Consider the following 19,454-nt stretch of genomic DNA (forward strand, 5'->3'; position numbering starts at 1 on the left):
CACAGCCCTGGGATCTCGAACCTGCTGGGAGGTAGGACCTTTAGTAAGCATGGTTTCCAACCTGGGAGCTGTGCCTGGTAAGCTGGAAGTTGAGGGGAGAAGGACAGGCTTTGGAGACCATCTCACCCACTTTCCCTGGGAGAGCAATCCCTCTGCTCCATCCCTGGCTCCTTTCTCCCCAAACCAAGAATAAAAGCAGAATTTGCTCTGAGGGTGTGAGCTCTTTAAGTGGCCGTGTGCAAGCAGTGGGAGCGCCCTCTGAAGATATTGCTGCCCAAAGACTGTGTGTGTGTGGGGGGGTTCTTGTGGAGAGTGAGCCCTGGTTATCTACCCCTTGTGCCTGAGGTGCCCACAGGATACAAAATGCAAGGAGCCCTGGGCCTGGGTGAGACTTAGAAATCAGCTTGCCCTCTTCCAAGAGTCAAAGCCCCTGCCTTGTTCTCTAACTCCAGAGTCAGGAGTTGGGATGGTGCCTCTGCCTGGGTCCCATCTGGTTTCTTCTTGTCCTTAGGGTCCTGCCCCTGACCCCTAGGGAAGTGGTGGTGAAATGGAGTTTAAAAATCTGGATTCTATACACTTAAGCTGGTGACTTTGCACCTGCTCTTGTCCCCGCTGAGCCTCAGTGACTCCGCAGTGGAGGGGACCTGGTCACACCTGTTCCTCACAGTGCAGTGGTGATGTGGCCAGTGGCTCAGTGTGAAGCGTGGTAACTGGGAGGGACGCAGCAGAGATTTGTTTGCAAACTTACTTGCCCTATCCCCTCTCCCTTGCCTGTGGGGGGCCTAACTTCTGCTGCAGCCCCCCAGGTGCCCCATGCTCTGCCCACCAGCCCTGCCCGGCTGTCCTGGGCTGTTTGCCTCTTGTTGCTGGGTCAGATGGCCGGCTCAGCCCAGCCCACCTACATGCTGGCTGACCCCGGAATGCCAGTGACCTTAATGAAGAGGCACCAGGAATCTCTATGCCCTCTTTCCACAGTGTCCTCAGAGGGGGTCAGGAATTTGCCCAAGGTCATCACATGGGAAGATCCAGGGTCAGCAGGTCCTTCTCCAGCTTTGATGGCTTACGAGCTCCTGGTTGCCCAGTGAGGTGTGTCCCTGTGGGGCATGCAGGTTCATGTGCTCCAGGAGGAGGCCACAGCCCTTGGCACCAAAGACAGGGTGAGGATGGAGAAATGGGGCTTGGTCCGAGCAGCACGAGTAGAAACCAGCTTCTGAGAGACGTCTGTCCTCACTCCTGCCTTGCACTGACTTCTTGCCTCTGCCCTGGCTAACTCCTGCTCAGACCCCCAGGGCTGCACAGGGTGACCCCCACTGCCAGGCCTGCTCTGCTGACCAGCAGACCTGGATCCCAATCCCAACGGGCCAAGATCTGCCAGCTTGTGAACCACCTGCTCTTGGGTGAACTCTCCGGGCCTCAATGCCCTCACCTGTAAAATACGGTGGGTGATGCGTGCCAGATGTGGTCTGGGGAAAAATAAAGTATCTGTGAAGCATCTATGCCTGCGTTCTCGTGGGTGCCCTAACGGATCAGACAGACCCAGTCCCAGCTCTGCCACTTTCCACCTGTGTCGTCTTGGGTACCTGCCTATGGGCCTCAGTTTCCCCACTGTAAACTGGGGCAATGGTCAGCCCTTGGCTTGGAGCTGCTCGAGACTTCAATGCGGTGGCCACTGCAATCTGCTGAGCGTGTGGCCAGTGCAGAGGAAGTGCTCGGAAGGTCAAAATTCCGTCTCTTTTCTCCAAAGCTTGGAGTTCCCACTCAAGGAGCTCACAGATTGTCCCCAGGATACATTCTGAGAGGAGATGGATCCTTAGCATGATGGCCAAGGCCTTGATCAATGTGGCCCAGCCTTTCCTTCTGGCTCATGTCTCTGTTTCCCTGACGGCCACTCCACTCCAGCCGCTCCAAACCGCGAATCCTTCCGTGACTCCTCATGCCTTTACTGCTGCTGTTCCCTGATGGGCCCACTTGACGGACATCTACACTTCCTTCAGAACTCATCCTGAACACTAGCTCCTCTGGCTGGGGGACCAGGAAAAGCATGGCTGAGATGGTTGCTCCTCTTGTCATCATGAATCAGCCACAGGGACAGAACTCAACCGAAAGTGCCCCAGAATGTGATGTGTGTCCCAATTAGACAGGGAGTTCTGGGTCTCTGCTCCACTACTCGCTGCATCCTCCCGGGGCCTAGCCTCCCAGCATCTCAGGGATACAGTGCTGGGCCCAGGAGAGCCACCCCAGGGAGGGGGCGTCTCAGGGGTTGCTGCAGCAGGGTTGCTAGCTGCTTGGGGTGTGCTGCCCTCGGTGCTTCTGCATGTTGCAGGATGGGCCTTCACAGTCTACGAGAGGCTGTGTCGTTGCCCCCGGGATACGGTAGTCATGAGCGCTGCCCAGAGATCCGGGTGGTCCTCCCTACACTGGGCACATGGTAAGACTGCCCTCCTCATCCCATTCTGAGGGAAGGTGAGGCTGTGCGACTTGCTTTGACCAATGGGAGGGGAGCAGAACCAAAGGGTGCCAGTTCTGTGTGGAAGCCGGGAAGAGTGGGAGTGCCACTTGCCACTTTCCTTTCCCTGCCTTGGTGGCTGTGGAATCACATGGCAGATGGAGGCTCTGTCGGCCTGCGGATACGAGACCCTGCCGTCCTAGGTCCGACATGTGCCAGGAGTGGAAAGTTGACTTGGCTTTGGTAGGCCACTGAGATTTGGGTGGAGATGGGCTTTTCTGCAGCAAAACTTAGTCCATCCTGATGGATTTCAGGGGCTGTGCAGGCAAGTTAAGTATGAGAGGGGATGGGTTTCAAGCATGTGCAATGGTGGGGGGGGGGGTGTCTGACTGAAAATTGCAGGTCCTACCCAAAGACATTCAAATGCATAAGTTTTAAAAGCACCCAGCTGGCCTGTCACGCCCATCTGCCGGTGACTTAGATTGGGCCAAGGAGCATGGCTGACCTTCCTGTGGCCCTGGGCATGGAGGGTGTGGGCATCTGCAGGGGCCCTCCCGCAATGTGAAGAGTCATTTTCAGATGCGCACACACGGCCATGGTACTTTCCCCACTTTGCAGAAACCAAGGCCCTGAGAGGAAAAATCACTCACCTAAGATCACACAACCAGCCAAAGGCCAGCAAAGGACCAGGACTCCCTCTCTGACCACAGAGGCGGGGTCTGATGCCTCCGCAGATGGAGGACGGTGTGATGCAAGGCACACATGGCCTTTCCCTCCCGATTCCCAGGCCACAACCTGGGTGGGTGGGTGGCTCTCAGGGAGTCCCAGGCACTGAAAGGCAAAGCCCTTGCTGATGGATTCTGTGCCGGGTCAGAGCGGGAGCTGACCTCCCTGGGGGCCTCGTGGGGAGCTCCCGCCCAGCTCGGGTCTCCTCAGCCTGTCTTCAAGGCCACCGGAAGCCCGTTCCCTGTGATTAATGAGCACTTCCCCTCCCTCGGGCCGCGCTGGGGGGCAGATGGGCTGTGGCTTTGGCCGTTGTGGGTTGTGCTGGGGTTTGGGGAGCCTTGGAGCGTGGGCTGCAGCTGTTTACTTGGCAGGGCCTTGCTCGCAGATGTGAGGCTGCTGGGGTGGGTGGGGATGCTGATGGGTGGATGGAACCCAGAGTGAAGCCACCGCCATTGCCCCTCTTCAGGAGGATCCCGCGCCTTGGCCCGCGTGCTCCGGAGAGGAGAGGAGAGGAGAGGAGAGGAGAGGAGAGGAGAGGAGAGGAGAGGAGAGGAGAGGAGAGGAGAGGAGAGGACTCACACCCTTTGCCCTGTGTTCAGAGCTGTTTTGTTGTTCTCAGAACCACTCCTGAGGGTGGCCCCACTGCCTCCAGCCGTCGCCAGTTATTGGTCCAGTTTCTTTCTGTCCCTGCACCTCCTGGATGCTGACCCCAAGGCCCCTTTTCCTCTGGCCAGTGTGGTTTTGGTTTTGGGATTGAAGCAACATTGGGCTCAGGCCCCAGATCCAATTATCCCGGGCAGTGGAATTCGGAGCTGGGAGAGGCCAGGCTTGGAAGGGCTTTCAGCTAATGGAAAAATGGAACTGCGGGCTCCTCCCTGCTTAGCTCATCTCAGGGGACGGGCAGGCCTGCCTCTTCCTAGAGTGCAGCCATGGGTTTCCAGGATGTGAGCTCAGCCGGAGGGGAGGGTGGGGGTCCTTTCCCACCGATCGCAGACACTTGTCTGCTCCTGGCCCAGAGGAGCCTGCCAGGCCCTTTTCAACCGGGGACAAAGGCTTGTAAGGCATGTAAGCCCGGGGCTTCTCGAGTTATTGGCTGAGTGTGGTGGAGTGGAGAGTAGAGCGGGTGCTCATACACTCCCTCCATACTGAATAGTTTTGTTGATGTGAGTAATTCACCCATTCCTTCTTCTTTCATCCTTCCAAGCTCCATCCATCCTTCCATTAATTTATCCATCTTCCATTCAAGTCATCCATGTATCCACCCATCCATTACATTATGTCTCTATCTCTCCATCCATCCATCCATCCATCTACAAATTCTAGGTGAGAACTTGCACTGGGCCAGGCCGTGTGCAGGTTGCTAGGATGTAGAGATGAACGGGTCACCATCTCTGCCCTGAGAGCCCTCCAAGCATTCCCAGTCTAGTGCCCAGCTATTCAAATAAACACCAGTGTCTCTTCAGCAATATCACATTGTAATGAATGCGAAAGTGGTTTCATGAACCCGGAGGATTAGCTGACTCCAACTCGAGAGATACCTCCTTAGGACACTTTCTCTGATTCCACCATGTGACATGGGAATCTGACAGGCAGAGAAGAGGGCATTTCTGGCAGATGGACCAGGCCTCGCCAAGGCCAGAGCTCTGCAAATGCATAGCACGTGCAGGGGACCGTGGCCCTGTGGCTGCCGGGGTGGGCGGGGGAGGGGAGCAGTGCTCAGGGCCAGGTGGTGGGGCCTTGGATGCCAGGTTAAGGCTGTGGTTGTCCAGGCACCAGGGGACAGTGGGGAGCAGAGGCCAGGCCTGATTAGATGTGTATTTTAGGAAGAGCAACTGGCTGCATTAGGTGTTTATGAGGCGGGCGTACTTGGGTTTGGATTCAGCTCTGCTACCTTCTGATGTTGTGACCTTGGGCAAGCAAATGAACCACTCGGAGTCTGTCCTCTTCTCCAAAATGGACGTGGTGCCCTGTGCTCACCGGTTCGTTGGAAGGTATAAGAGAGGTCTTACCTGAGAAGCACCTGCACCGTTCCTCACACACAGCCGATGCCAGTGGCCACCGTATCCTGGGCTCTGCTGGGACCAGCTGGATGGAAGCTGGGCTCTCTGCTGCTGGTTCCAACTCACTGTGTGTGTTTGGACCAGTCACTTAACCTCCCCGGGCCTTCGTTTTCTTATCCACATGATGGCCATAAAAGTAACATTTGTAGGGCTCCTGTGAGGAGTGGGCAAGGTGGTGAGTGTGCCTGGCAAGTGGTCCGGGCGCAGACACAGTGGGGTTATGAGACTCAGAGGACCAGTGAAGCCCCAGCTTGGGACTAGGGGCCTGGACCGGTGACCTCAAGTGCTCTGGAACAGGGCCACCCGAAACTTCCCACCCAGGAGTAGCTCCCTCATGCCCGCCCTGCCCCGCCCTGCCCCGCTGCTCCGAGGAGATGGCTCTTTGGCTCCAGGACTGTAACTGCTAATCCCGGCAGCATCGGGCTAAGGCGAGACCCAACACGTTCATGGCTCTCAGCAACTTGGTTTACCCAGAGCTGCAGCTCTGTGCCATCCCTCCTCGCTACTGCCCACTCCCTGCTGCCTGGCACAAAAACACTGACCTTGACTCCTGCCTGACTCTGGATCCTGATGGGCCGGGGGGAAGCCAGGGAAAGATGTGTCCAGGGAAGAGGCCCGCCCGCAGCGCCCACTCCACCTGCCTTTCTGCGTGAGGCCGGGAAGCTAATGGAGGTTCTCCTCTCCATGTCACTTGGTCTCTGGGAGGCCTCAGTTAGCTCATCTTCAAAATGGGGACGATGACGCTCACCTCCCAGGTTTCATCTGGGGTCAGGAAGGATGGGGAAGGGTCTTTGTAAGTGTGACTCACGGGCAGAGTCGCCTAGTTCCTGGTCTTGTTCTCAAGGACAATAGTGCCCTTCCGTGGGAGCCCAGGGCAGGCAGGCCAGGCCGGCAGGCCAGGATGACGGCTGCATGGGGAACACTTTCTAGAAGGAAATGAAGGGTTCTGAGAGCCAGGAACAAGGAAGCAGGGAGGCAGGGGCTATGCGGGAGCTAGCTCTGTGGTCTTGGCCAAGACAGGATTCTCATCGTGGCCGTGGACAGTCCCTTGACGGCTGTGACTCTCCTCCAACCTCTGCTTTGGCCACAGTTCCCGCAGCCTCACAGCTGCCAGGGGACCCCTGGGCTCTCAGCCCCTCACCTGGCAGAGCCGGGGCCAGTGCCCGACTGAGAGGCACCAGCAGCCTGCGCTGGGGATGACACAGGTGGGCAGCCCCTTGGCAGTCACATCCCTTGGAAGGACAGAGAGTGGGGTCCAGGGGCTGGTTTATCCACGGGCACCCCAAGCCCTACAGTTTCGATCCTTCCAAAACTATTGAGATACCTGAAAAAAATCATTGACTTCAAAAAATGACTGCAAAACCAAAATTAATTGATGTTTAATTGAATATGTGCGAAACGTAACATCATGTCAACTTGTTAAAGTCAACTCATCTCAGCTCCTGTGAGGTTACATGTAAATGAGGTTTGAGGGGGGATGCAGATGAATCCTGATGTGTTCATTCTGATGTGGTTTGACATTCCAGAGTGAGAGGGCTGGGGGGGGGCGCTAATACTTAAAAACAGCTCGATTGGGGTGCTACGGGGTGGGTGCTGACCACTCACACCTGCTGGGGACGCCCTGGAGAAGCTGAGCACTCCCAACACCCACAAATGGATAAGCTGACCTCCAGAGAGCTGTTGGAGCCCCCTGTTCTAGAGTTTCCCTAGACATACAGTAAGTTCACCCAGCACTGAGTATACTCTGCGTGCCCCCTGTCTTCCCAGGGCAGGGATGCAGATGGGGTGAGGCCAGACAGCCAGAAGAGAGGAGCTGGGGGAGCCTAGACTTGGCCTCCGTAGCCCAGGCAGCCCCAAGGGCTCATGGGCAGAGCTGCTGGGAAAGGGACCACCAGGTTTAGGTGACTGTGAGGAAGGATGACAGCTGTCCCGCTAAAGAGACTTGCAATGGGCTCACTTCTGCACAGACCGGGCCATTTGCACAGCATTTTTCAGTTCTGGATGGTGTTTTCTCTTCACGACTGTGTTAGAAGGTCAGGATCAGTTTACAGACTTGGGCAATGGGGCCAGCGAGGCTCCAGAAAGTGGCATGAGTCACCCGGTTCTCTGTTGAGAAAGGACATCTCTGGGACTAGCGCCCAGCCCTCCGACTCTGGGTTGGACAGAGCTCCGCAGCTCCACCCTCCCTTATGCCATCCTCCGGAGGCAAGTTGGCAAAAACATGGATCATTCTGGAACTCTGCATTTGCATGTGGCTTCGCCTCCACTCTCTGACGGTGCGACTCTGACCTTTCGTCACCAGCTGCCGTGACACAGCGTCTGTTGGAGATGGTTAGTGCCCGCAAGTGCCAGGGGCTCCCGCGCGCTTCCTGCCCTCTGTGCTGAGATGCCCCTGTCCTGGTTCTGCCCAGTGTATGCTGAGCAATAGCGATGTGTTGCTTCCAGGCCGGCAGATGCCAACTTACCCCGAAGCTAACGACATGTGGGCTCTGGCGCTGTCACTTGCCCTGGCCCCTCCCGCCGGGAGGCCATGGCAGTCTATTTTTGTAATTCCTGTGTACAGTGTTGGAGCCGCTGTGGCATTCTGCACGGGTAATTTTGTATAGCTTTTCTTAGAGAAGGCCCCTACATTGTGTAAGTTTCAGGCCCACAAGCCCTGGATGCGCCCGCGGCTGCTGCAGCTGATTGACGCATACCTCTGCCATCGCCTTCTCTGACAGGCTCTCGAATCTGCCTCAGCCCCACCCTGGGAAAGGGGTGAGGCCGCAGCTTTGGAGACCAGAGGGAGCTGGGCAGGAGGTGGCTGTGTACTGGGTGCTGGGTGTGCGCCCCCTGGGCTGCCAGGCAGCAGCCATTGGAGCGTCCGGGGAAGGCATGGGCTGTGAGGCAGAGCTGAAGGGCAGGGGCAGCTCCTGCTGCTGTTCTTAGGTGGTGCCTTCACACACCGCTCTGTGCATAGCACAGCATTCATTCTTCCACAGTGAACAGAAACAGGGACATGTGGGCGGTACGTTGTGTGCACCTACACAGGCTCTTGACTACACATGCTATGCCAGTGGGCGTGCCCACCATCTTATCTGCCATGGAGATACCTACCTAGAGTGGCGGGAGGGCCAAATGAAACAAAGGGCAGCAGAATGGCACTTGACACAGGACATCCACTGTAGTTGCTGTTACGTTGCGCTCGCCTTTGTTGTAAATATGTGCGCAGTTTGCTGGCTCTGGGCTCAGCCAGATCAGGGCTTTTGGAATTGGCTCCAGTTTCTTACCTGGTGACGCTCTCCTCTGGGTTGTCTGCAGGCCCCATCTCTGCCTGTGCTGGTCCCCAGCTGACCAAGCCAAACTGGTCAGCAGTGCTTGAACCCCAGTGGGTTTTCTTCCTCGCAGCCTTGGCTGGCCTCTGAGGCTCCTGCCAGCTGGGCTGGGCTCTAACTTTACCTGCTATTGCATTACCCCCCACCCCCCCACCTAGGTGCAGCGAGGCCCTGATAAGCTCTGACCCTGCAAAATGCCAGCTGTCCAGTGCCCTCTCCTCTCTCCTGCTGCCTTGTGAGCAGCTTGACAACTGCCTTGCCTTTAGCTAGGAAAGGACCCCAAGCAGTGTCCTGTCTGGAAAGCTGTCCATTGTCTTAGGCCTGGTTCAGCAGAAAGAGGCTGAAACAGGGATTCCAGGGCAAGCGCCAGGCTGAGGGGCATTTGCAGGAGAAGCAGTGGGGCAGTGAAGGAGGCAGGGAAGGGAGGGGAGGGGAGAGATGCCAGCCAAGGCTAGCAGAGATGTGACCTCACAGTCTTAGCCCATGAGGAGCTCTTGGGTGTGAATTGCACCAAAGATTTGTCTCAACTTGAAGCAGGGGGCAGGGGTTGGGATTTAAACTCCAGCATTCATAAGTCATGGGTGGAGGGCTGCCCCTTGGGGGGATGGGCAAATTCCCAGGCAATTCTGTGGAGAAGGGTGCTGTGTGCAGTTAGCGACCCAGCCCTCAGCAGCCGGGGATGGATGCACAAGCAAGGGGATTTGAGTGGGCACCGATCACATCCGTCACACCCCCCAGGGCCCTTTCTTCTCTTTAGGGGCCATCTTGGATTCTTCCCAGATTCAATTCTGCTTGGCTTAATGAACACCAGACTATCTGGGCCTACTGTGTGCCCGGCTGGAGAGGGTGTAGGCAGGCTGAGTGTCCATAGATACCAGGCTTGTCTGGCAGGGTCTGCTGTTGCTTCTGCTGAGCCTTCCACGTTCACCCACGTCTGATCCCTGGGTGGTGCTTCTTTGCTCCAAGACCTGCCCACGGCCAAGATCACGAGGGCTGAGCTGCGGGGAGGTGTCTGCTCCAGAGCAGAGGCGAACAACCTGGAGTGTCTTCTGCTACCCAGGGAGCTCGCTTTCTTCGGGGTTGGTGGGGGAGGTGGAGGAAGGGGCTAACACGTAGGCATGTTTTTCCCTTTTGCAAACTTTCCAAGCCAAGCAGAGGAGGCAGCACAGAGAAACCTCTCTTTCTTGCCCTCCACCGCCCGCTCCTTCCCTGCTGGGCCCTCTCAGCTGCAGCCCCAGCCTTGGAGCTACTGCTGGAGAAAACAGAAAACCACAGCTATGCGGCCCCAAACAGGCCTGCATCGTGTTTACGCAATGACAGAGGCCTGGGCCCCGCTCCAAGGAGGCTGGGACTCCAGCGGCAACTCAGACAGCCCTTCCACATCCCAGGCTGTGCTTTGGGGGCCGCAAGGGCTGAAAGGCCCTTGGCGGTCACTACCTGCAAGTCTCTTATTTCATAGGGAATCCCAGAGACAGTGAGCGAGATGGCCAAGGTCATGCTGAGCACTGAGGTCTGATCTGAGAAACAGGGAAGGGAGGGGCTGAGGCTGAGGTCCTTGGTGGGGGAGGAGGAGGGGCTCATTCAGGTTCACAGGAGGCTGCTCTAGGCTCCTGCCCCTTCTCCCCTCTGCAGACTCAGCTGCTGGCTTTCACCTGAGGTCACTGTCACTGGTCAAACAAAGAAGCAAAGCAGAGGAGGCCAGGCCTCTGAGCTGCCCTGCAGGAGCTCCACCTGCTCACGCTCACATCTTGGAAAGGGCAAAGGGAGGAGAACTGGAACCTCCCAGCCCTGAGGGACCAGAAGCTCAGAGGCCTGGGCTCTTCGGGGAGTCACTCTGGGCACTTCTCTCCTGCAGCCCACAGGTCCGACCTCGTCTCCTATTTCTGTACAAAACTGAGACTAGCTTTCTCCTTTCCACCTTCACACTGGTCATCGTTGGTGCCCACCTCTCCTTTCATTGTCTCTCACACTGAGGAGGAGGAGGGGCAGCACCCCTTCTCCTTCCCCTGTCTATTCTGATACCCCGACAGTGGCTCCAGCCACTTGGATCCCTTTCTTCTGCAGCACCAACCTCTTCCCACCTTCTGCCCACAGACCAGCTCAATTCTGAGGCTGCCATCTCAGCTCTCTTACTGTTCCCACTTTTCCAAGAGATTTGTGGCGAGCCACGCCTCACACCTCTGCCAACCCAGCCCTTTGTGTCCACTCTGCTCCAGTGGCTTTGAGGTCGCCGATGAGTTGTCAAAACTGAGTCCTATCCCATTGGATCTCTGTCCTGTATCTGACACTATGACCCCCCACCCCAGCCCTGCCCTGTCATCAGTCATACTCCCCTTTTTTGGATCACCTACTTGATCCTTCCTCAGTCTCCATCAATTCCTGCTCCTCGGTCTGATGCCCCAAACTGGCTCTTCTTCCATGGTCTAGCCTGGGCCCTTTTGCCTAGGAAATGAGTGTGAAAGAAGGAGAACTTTGCTTGTTGCTGGTCATTCAGCTGAAAGTGAAACTCTCAGAGCACCTCCCAGTCCTCTGCTCTGAATCTCCATGGACTACTGCCGATGGGGACCCTCTGCCTGGGACATCCCCCAAGTTCTAATTAGAATCAGCATCTCCTACATCAAGCTCATCATCATCTTCTCACCAATCTCCTCCACTCTTGGTTGAAAGCATCACTTGCCAAAGGAAGAAATCTGGGTTTCATTCTTGTGATGGGCCGAATCACGCCTCTCCCCACTCCACGATATTTACATCCTAATCCCTTTGCAGATGAGATTAAGCCCAGGATCTGAGATGGGGAGATCATCCAGGATTACCCAGGAGAGCCTGATGTAGTCGCACATCCTTCTAAGAGGGAGCTGGGGGGTCAGAGTGAGTGCTGGCTGGAGGGTCGGGTGAGCGCTGGCGATGTGACCAGGGAGCAGAGGGTGGAGTCACACAGCCACAGGCTAAGGGCTGCTGACAGTCACCAGAAGCTGGGAGAGGCAAGGAATGGTGTCTCCTCTAAAGACTCCAGAAGGAATGGGCCTGCTGACACCTTGATTTTGGCCCAGGAAGACTCACTTTGGACTTCTGGCCTCTAAAACTGTACAATTGGGATAAGCTGTGTTTTGAGCCGGTGAGTTAGGGGCATCTTTTAGAGCAGCCACAGGGACTGATGGGATCCTGATGCTGCTTCTGCATCACTGGCCACACTCATCAGGTCCCCGGTCCTATCAAATGTTTCTCCAAAATGTCCTCCAGGTCTTCTCCCTTCTTTCTATCAGCAAGCCCAGGCCGTCATCACTTCCCCCAAGGGTTTCTGCAATGCTCTTTCAGGTGATCACCTGTCTTCCTAAGCCATCCTCCCATTGTTTCAAGAGTTAGGGCCTGACCTGTGTTTTATGGAGAAGGTGGTCCCCTCTCCTGCAACCTTGATGTAGGGGCTAGAGGAGGCGGGTGCTGTATTCCGTCTATAGGGAGCCATGGAAAGTGCTCCGTGGTCAGCCCTAGCCTCTCTCCCCCACCCGTATTCCTACCTCACACTCTACCGTGTAGCCACATGCGGCAACAATAGGAGACGCTTTGCTTGGGAAGTTGCCACTCCCTAAAATACTCCTCCGTGACTTCCACCCACTCTTCAGGAGTCTGAGCCTTCGTTGGGCCTCAGCTTTCTCATCTTTACCATTAAAGGGCGGGTCCAGATGAGCTCCAAAGCTCTGTGGAACTTTTCCATCTGAATAATTGAACTGAATGGATGTCATTGACTACTAGTGCTCACAGGTACCTCTCACACCTTTTAACCCTCCCTGTTTGGGGATGGATGGTGTCTAATGGGCTGTGTTCCTTAATGATGCCCTTTCTGAGTTAGCGGAGTGTGCATACGTGTACTGCATATGTGGCCATGTGCTTGCGTGTTTTAGGGGGAACAACAGAATTTTAAACAGTTTATTAAAGAGCCGCTAAGGGTGCCTTGGCTATGAAATTTCTCCAGGAAAAAAAAATCTCAATTTTGACGATTTAAGTGTTAATGATTCAAAACCATATGGATCACATTTCCCTCCCACCGTATGGTTTTTAAAAAGTATCAGTGAGACTGCTTAGGGCAGAATGCATTTATGGTTCCATCGATCCTGCAGCCGGTCTGAGCGAGAGAGGCAGGCGGGAGGGCCAGGAGTGGGCTTTCCCGGGTGCTCTCCCCCGTCTCTAAGGAGAACCGCCCTGGCATCTGGGGAGCGCTCTCAGCACACGGCTTGGTGGGAAAGGCACGCTGCATCCCGGTGGGGTTTTTGCAAAACCTCCAGAACTAATTTTAAAATGACTTGGGTTTTGGCAGACTGAAGAGGTGTTAACTCAAACCCGGGTGTATTTCAAGGGAAATGTAATTAGAAAAATGCTCTCCCAGTTAGCTGTGCTGAGCAATAAAGATTCTTGTTGGAGAACTGTTTGGTGAGATAGAAACATGCTCCATCGGGGTCAACGTGCCGACGTGCACGTGGGCTCTCCTCCTCCCTCCCCCGCCGGGCCCTGAGGACCCAGGCCAGGTGCTGGGGCCGTCACACCCACTGGGAGAGGGACACAGGCAGGGCCCATGGAGGGCGCCGGCCATCTCCTCCAGTCCTGCCCTTAAGATCCAGGCCGCGGCTGAGCCGGTTAACGCTGGTCTCCTTCATGAACCAGAGTGGGGCGGAGCGAAGGGACTTGGCTGATGACAGAGGCAGATTTTGATCGATATGAATTCCTGGCCTTAGCCCCTTTCTGGGCCAATCGGGCGATTCTGACAATTGGCTAGATTTGGGAGACTCCGCCTTATGGGTGAAGTCCCACCTCCCAGCACGACAATCCTAGACCCTTCAAGGAGGTCTTACTCCCCCGCTAACTTTGTCTTTCTTCCCCTCCATCACCTTTTTCTTGTTTAGTAGCTCTCTACACTCTCCATGGTCCCACTTCTCTGCCCCCGGCCCCATCCCTCTGCCTGGGACACCTTTGTCTCCAGGAGGACAAGGCATCCGCACAGACACAGCAGACATTCAGCTTCCCCGTGGAGAAGCCCCTACGGGAGCTTGTCCCCCTTTTTATTTTGGCCTTTAGCGTAGTAGACACACACTTCTGACCACACTGCCTGCAGCAGTGAATACTGTCTCCTCATTGGGCCTGAATCTGGGCTCTGGCTTTGAACTCCTGTGGGCAAGTGACTTGTCAGAATCCTGTATGCAACATGGCCTGGGACTAGCATGGGGCTTGACATGTGGTTAAGTACTCAATACATGCGGAGAATAGGATAAGCCTGAAAATTTCTAACATTATTTTTGCCATCTATTCATCATTCACTAATCCACCCATCCATTCACATATCCAACTACCCTCTACGCATTCATCTATCCTTCAAACCACCCACCACCCATGTATCCATCAATCCATCCACCCACCCATCCCATCTACCCATTAAACACGCATTCAATAGATTGATGCTTTCTCTTTAATCACATTGCATTTAATATAAAAATGATCTTAGAATTTTCCAAACCCTTAGACTCTACTAGCATATTATAGCAAACAACAAAGACCACCCACCCAACTTTATCTTACCTTAGTATTATGCCAAGGGTACTTCAGATTCTTTTTAAAGAGTCAAAACACTATAGATATAGTTAAAGTACCATATGTGAGCCTCCACAACTCTGCCCTCTCCTCCTTCTTCAGAAATGGCATCTCTCATTCTCATGCATTTTGTATTTATTTTTTTGCTGTGTATTCATACGTTCATAAGCAATACATAGGTTGGTTTTCAGGTTTTAAAGTTTTACTAAAGTATGTCTGACTGTATGTGCCATTTTATAACTGATTTATTTTTGCTTATTCTTATGATCCCACTGCACTTTTTATGCCCATCTCCATGAAAGCAATTAGCTTGTCAGACGATCATCGTTGTCTCTCCAAGTGGGTTGCAAGCAAGCTCCTGGCGGTCAGGGAGCTCAGCTTGACCTCACCACGTCCCCAAAGCCTGGCCTGGTCTTGTTGGTTGGCCGCTTGGATAATGGGCAAACTTTTACTGAATGCCAACATGGTACCAAGCACTGTGCTCTGTGAGGGCACCCAGATGTGATTCAGCCTCAACTTTAGGTCCCAAGGGGTCACAGACTGAAAGATTGTACAGATGACGAGCCAGGCTCGAGGCAGCAGGGGTCTACAGAAATGCATGCGAGAGGCTGAGGGGCGGCAGGGAAGGGCTGTTAAGGGTGAGAGGAGGTGAGCACTGGGAAATGAGTAGAAGGTGCAGTCGGGTGAAGAGGGAGTAGAACATTTGTGGCAGAAGATACAGTGCTGGTGAGACTTGGTGGTGGAAAGCCATTTGCTTCTGTTACTTCGCCTTTGAGGTGCCTCCATTTACTCACTTAAGGCTCGAGTGCCCTTTTCGGGTAAACCTGCCTTCAGTGTGGACCTTTGGAAGCTATGTTTCATCCAACCACGTATGCCTCCAGCCATCCAGGCAGCACCTACTATGTGCCAGGCTCTGTGCTCATGCTGGGACCCACCAGTGAGCCGTAGGGATGAGTGGAAAGCGAGAGAGACAACAATGCAAACAAATAAGAAAATGTCAGCTGGTGAGCATTCTCCATGCAGAGGCCTTAGAGCAGCGGTTCTCAACCTGTGGGTCACGACCCCTTTGGGGGTCAAACGACCCTTTCACAGGGGTCGCCTAAGACCATCAGAAAACACATATATAATTACATATTGTTTTTGTGATTAATCACTATGCTTTAATTATGTTCAATTGGTAACAATGAAATTGGGGGTCACCACAACATGAGGAACTGTATTAAAGGGTCGCGGCATTAGGAAGGTTGAGAACCACTGCCTTAGAGGGTCTCATGGATGTTTGAGTCACAGACAAGGTCTGTACTGGGCAGTGGGGACGTCCTCTATGAGGAAGGGGTACTTCACCTTGAGGCGAGACTGATGAGAATGAGGCAGCCAGGAAAGAGCAGGGGCGAGCACCCAGGAGGGAGAGGATGGGGCTTGTTTGAGGGGAGGAGTGAGGCCCGTGTGTCTGGGGCGGGGCCAGAGAGAGAGCAGTGAGTTGCAGGCAGCTATCAGATTGCATATGGGGCAGGTAGGGGGCTTGCGTTTTATTCTAACCAGATGAGGAGACTTAAGAGTGTTTTAAACAGAAAAGTGACAGTCTCCAGTTACTTTTAACATGAATTAAAGTAGGGGCCCGAAAGCTGAAGCTGAAGCTGAAGGTGGGTCCAGGTCAAGATGCCTTGGCTCAGCCCTGGTTGTTGGCAGCTGAGTGCGAGAGAAGAGGCTTTGAGGTTGTTTTCAAGGCAGAGTTGACAGGCCTTGCTGCAAGGATAGATATAGGAGGAGAGCTTGTGACCTTGAGTTTCTGGGTGAATGATGAGAGAAGTGTTTGCTGGGAGAGGAGCAGAAATGGAAGGGGGTGGGGAGGAGGAAGAGTCTGCTGTGGCCCCATTGACTTTTAAATGCCTTTGAGACGCCGAGCAGAGCTGCCAATCAGGGGATTCACGTTGTGGTGAATCAGCCCGTGTCCCAGGGAACCTGGTCCATAGAACCTCCTACCAGCTCAGGGTCTTGGCCACTGGAGGGAGGCGGCACTTTGGGTGTGTCCTTCCAGTGGGATGACACCTGCCAGGGGGTACAGCTTACAGCCTCTTCCTCACCCTCCCTGCGCCCCTTCTGGAAGCTGAGCAGGGTGGGGATTAATGTGCCCACTTTATACCTGGGAGGTGGAGGCCCAGGGAGGGCAGGGACTGGTCGGACCACCCAGACACAGGCAGGACCCCACTCCCTTGCCCCAAGCTTGCATTCTCCCCACTGTGACCCCCAGGCCACCAAGCTGCATTATCCCCCACGTGACCCACGTTTGCATTGTTGTCTCTTTCGCTTCCCACTCATCCCTACGGCCTCTGTACAGCTGGTGACTGAGGGCAGCTGCTCTGGTTCTTCCTCTGTAAACTCCCTCTTTGTTTCCATGATGTACCTGAGGTCAAAGTGGCTAAAGGATGCCAGTGCCGGGACTCACGCCCAGGGTTTCCCCGCATGGGCTCTGTGTATCTGACTCTCTTGGTCACCCAGTCGTGAGCACCATGACATGCCACTCCCTCCACTTTGTGAGGGAAGGGCCACCAGGTCTGAGCTCACAGAGGGCAGGGGCAGGACCTGAAATCGGAGCTCGCACCCATAGTGCCTCCAGTGCTCTGGGCCTGGGTCTAAGTGCCGCAAAATACTACGTACCTGGGAAGTAGCCCCCAGAATCATACCCATTTCACAGAGAGGGAACGAGGCTCTGTTTGTGCCATCACCTACACAGGGTCCCGCTGTGAGGAGTGGAACTGGGATTCAGACCCAGGTGGTCAGATGGTGAGGCCCCTCCCTTAGCCACTTCCTGGACAAGGGTGTTAAGTCAGCCAGTGGCTATTCATCTGTCGTGTTAGAGGTGGGGAGACTGAGGCCCTGTGTGTGGGCAGTTTCTGGCAGGTGCACCCGGGAGCTGAGGATCCCAGTGGCCAAGACCCTGAGATGGTAGGAGCTTCTAGGGACGAGGCTCCCGAGGACACGGGCCGTCGCCTGCCTGCTTGCGATAAGGCTGACAACATAACAGCTGTGTCCCGGGGACACAGGAAGGGCAGACAGAAGGCCCTGGCACACTGTCCGTGGCCAGATTAGCGGATGGCTGCGAAGGCTGACGCGCCTGGGCTGTGCTTCCGCCCGGGGGGAGCTGCTGACAGGGAAGGGACAGGGAGAGACTGAGCGCCTGCACCCATGAGCGGTGGTATGGCCGGCAGGGCCTGGCCTCCTCGCGGCTGCACCTGCTTCGTCTCTAAAGCCAGGGCTGGTTAGAGTCAGCTCTTGCGTCTGAGTAAATACTGAGACCTCCTGTGCCAGGGACCTACCTGCCCTCCCCAGCCCCAAAGCCTATCTTTCAGCGAGGTGCCTGCAAATGGACCCAGAACAGCCTGTGGTCATGTCCCCTCCGGAGGGGACACAGCATTTTGGGAGCCAGCAGAGGAGCTTTGAGGAAATGATTTCCAAAAGGAAGCCTGAACCATGAGTAGGAGCTAATCAAATAGAGGGAACAGCCTGGGCGAAGGCTCAGAGGCTGGTAAGCATGTCCTATTTAAGATGGAAAGAAACTGTTTTGGGTGTTTTTTTTTTTCTATTGTGGTAAAATTCACATGACATAAAATTAACCATTTTGTATTGAAATAAAATTTGCATAATACAAAATATTAGCCAGAATACTGTGCAACCATTGGCTGCTTTCACCCTGACCTTGGTGCTTTCATGATTCCATGATTCCGACAGCAGAGGCAGGCGAGTCCTGGCAAAATGCACTTTGGCCACACCGGGTGACGTCATCGTTATGAAAACCACTTGGAGGTAGATTTGACGTCCTCATTTGACAAATAGGGAGACTGAGGAAGACAGAAGCGATTTGCCTGGGGTCACACAGCCTGGGCGGAGCCAGGATGGTCATCTGAGGCTCAGGTCTCAGACCCTGGTGGTTCCCTATGTTGGTCTTCAGGTTGGTTAAGAATTCAGATTTTGGCCCTGGCTAGTGTGGCTCAGTTGGTTGAGCATTGTCTTGTACACCTAATAGTTGCTGGTTCGATTCCCGGTCAGTGCACATACCCAGGTTGCCGGTTCAATCCCTAATCAGGGTGGTGTGGGAGGCAACCAATCCATGTTTCTCTCTTCCTTTCACTTCCTCTCTCTAAAATCAATTAAAAATATATTTTAAAAAATGAAAAGAATTCATATTTTAGGCTGGAGCCAGGAATCTGTGTTTCTCACCCCCAGCCCCAGGATATGAAAATACCTCACCGCAGTGCCTCAGGGAAGAGACAGTGGGGCCTGCTGGGGCTCAGGCTCCAGGCGCAGGGATCTGGGGCCCAGCAGACTGAAGGTGGGCCCTTCCAGGCATGCCAGCTGGTGGGCTGGCAGCTCGAGAGTGGTGGGTGTCTGGGGGTGGCAGGGAGGGCAGGTGGAGCGGCAGATTTGGCCCAGTCAGCTCCGGGACAAAGGCCTCTCCGCCAGCATCCCTGGGCGTTGGCCTCCCTGACAAATGGGCCAGGGCTTCTCTCATTCATCTGTGGAGTGGCGTGTAACAATAAAACGCTCCTTAAAGCTGGGACGTGGCATGAGTGACTGCTTTTCTTGGTTCTAATAAGGGTCATTAACTGCGTATGGAGAGGTTTTATAAACATTGGTTAAACTCCCCGAGCTTACTGTGCGCATGGCACGCTGCTCCCTGAGATGTGATGTCTCGGCCAGCCAGAGCCAGCTGGGAAGGTAAAGACGCAGGGCCCTGGCCCCTGCTGGCCCTCCAGAGCCCCCACTCCCAGGCTTGCTGTGAAGTGACTCTGGGCCCATGCACGCCTCTGAGTAGGGCAATGAAGGTTTGAATGAATGGGTGGTAAGTGGGTGGAAAGAACGGACTCCACCATTTCCTAAATCTGCACCTTTGGGCAATGCCTCTTCTGTCTCTGAGCCCCTGGAGAGAGGGAATGGTTCTTCCATGTTTCTAGGGAAAGATTTGGTGAAATCAAGCACACAGGCTTTCAGAATGCCCACCCTCTCTCCCCGCTTCTTTCTTCTCTTGTAGGAGGTAGGGGCTCTCCCCTGAGCTCCAGAAGAAGGAGGGAGTGGAGCTGCAGGAACGTGGAGGAAGGAGAGTGAGGGAGCCTCCCTTGGAGGGAGAAGAAGCCCCAGCCAAGGCTGTGCCCGGGGGAGGAGCCGGCTGTGTCCGGCTACCTGTCACATCATCCATTGTACCGTGTCCCGCTGTGCTCGGTGCCAGTGCTCAGCATACACAGTGTTTTGCTGCTGTGGCCTTGTGGACCGTGGAAGAAGGTGGACCTGAGCAGGGTGAGAAGACAGCCGCTGTGGCTGCCGGTTTTGGAGCCA

The sequence above is a fragment of the Myotis lucifugus genome, unplaced genomic scaffold (assembly GCF_000147115.1).
Source record: "Myotis lucifugus unplaced genomic scaffold, Myoluc2.0 scaffold_330, whole genome shotgun sequence".
In the NCBI taxonomy this organism is placed as follows: domain Eukaryota; kingdom Metazoa; phylum Chordata; class Mammalia; order Chiroptera; family Vespertilionidae; genus Myotis; species Myotis lucifugus.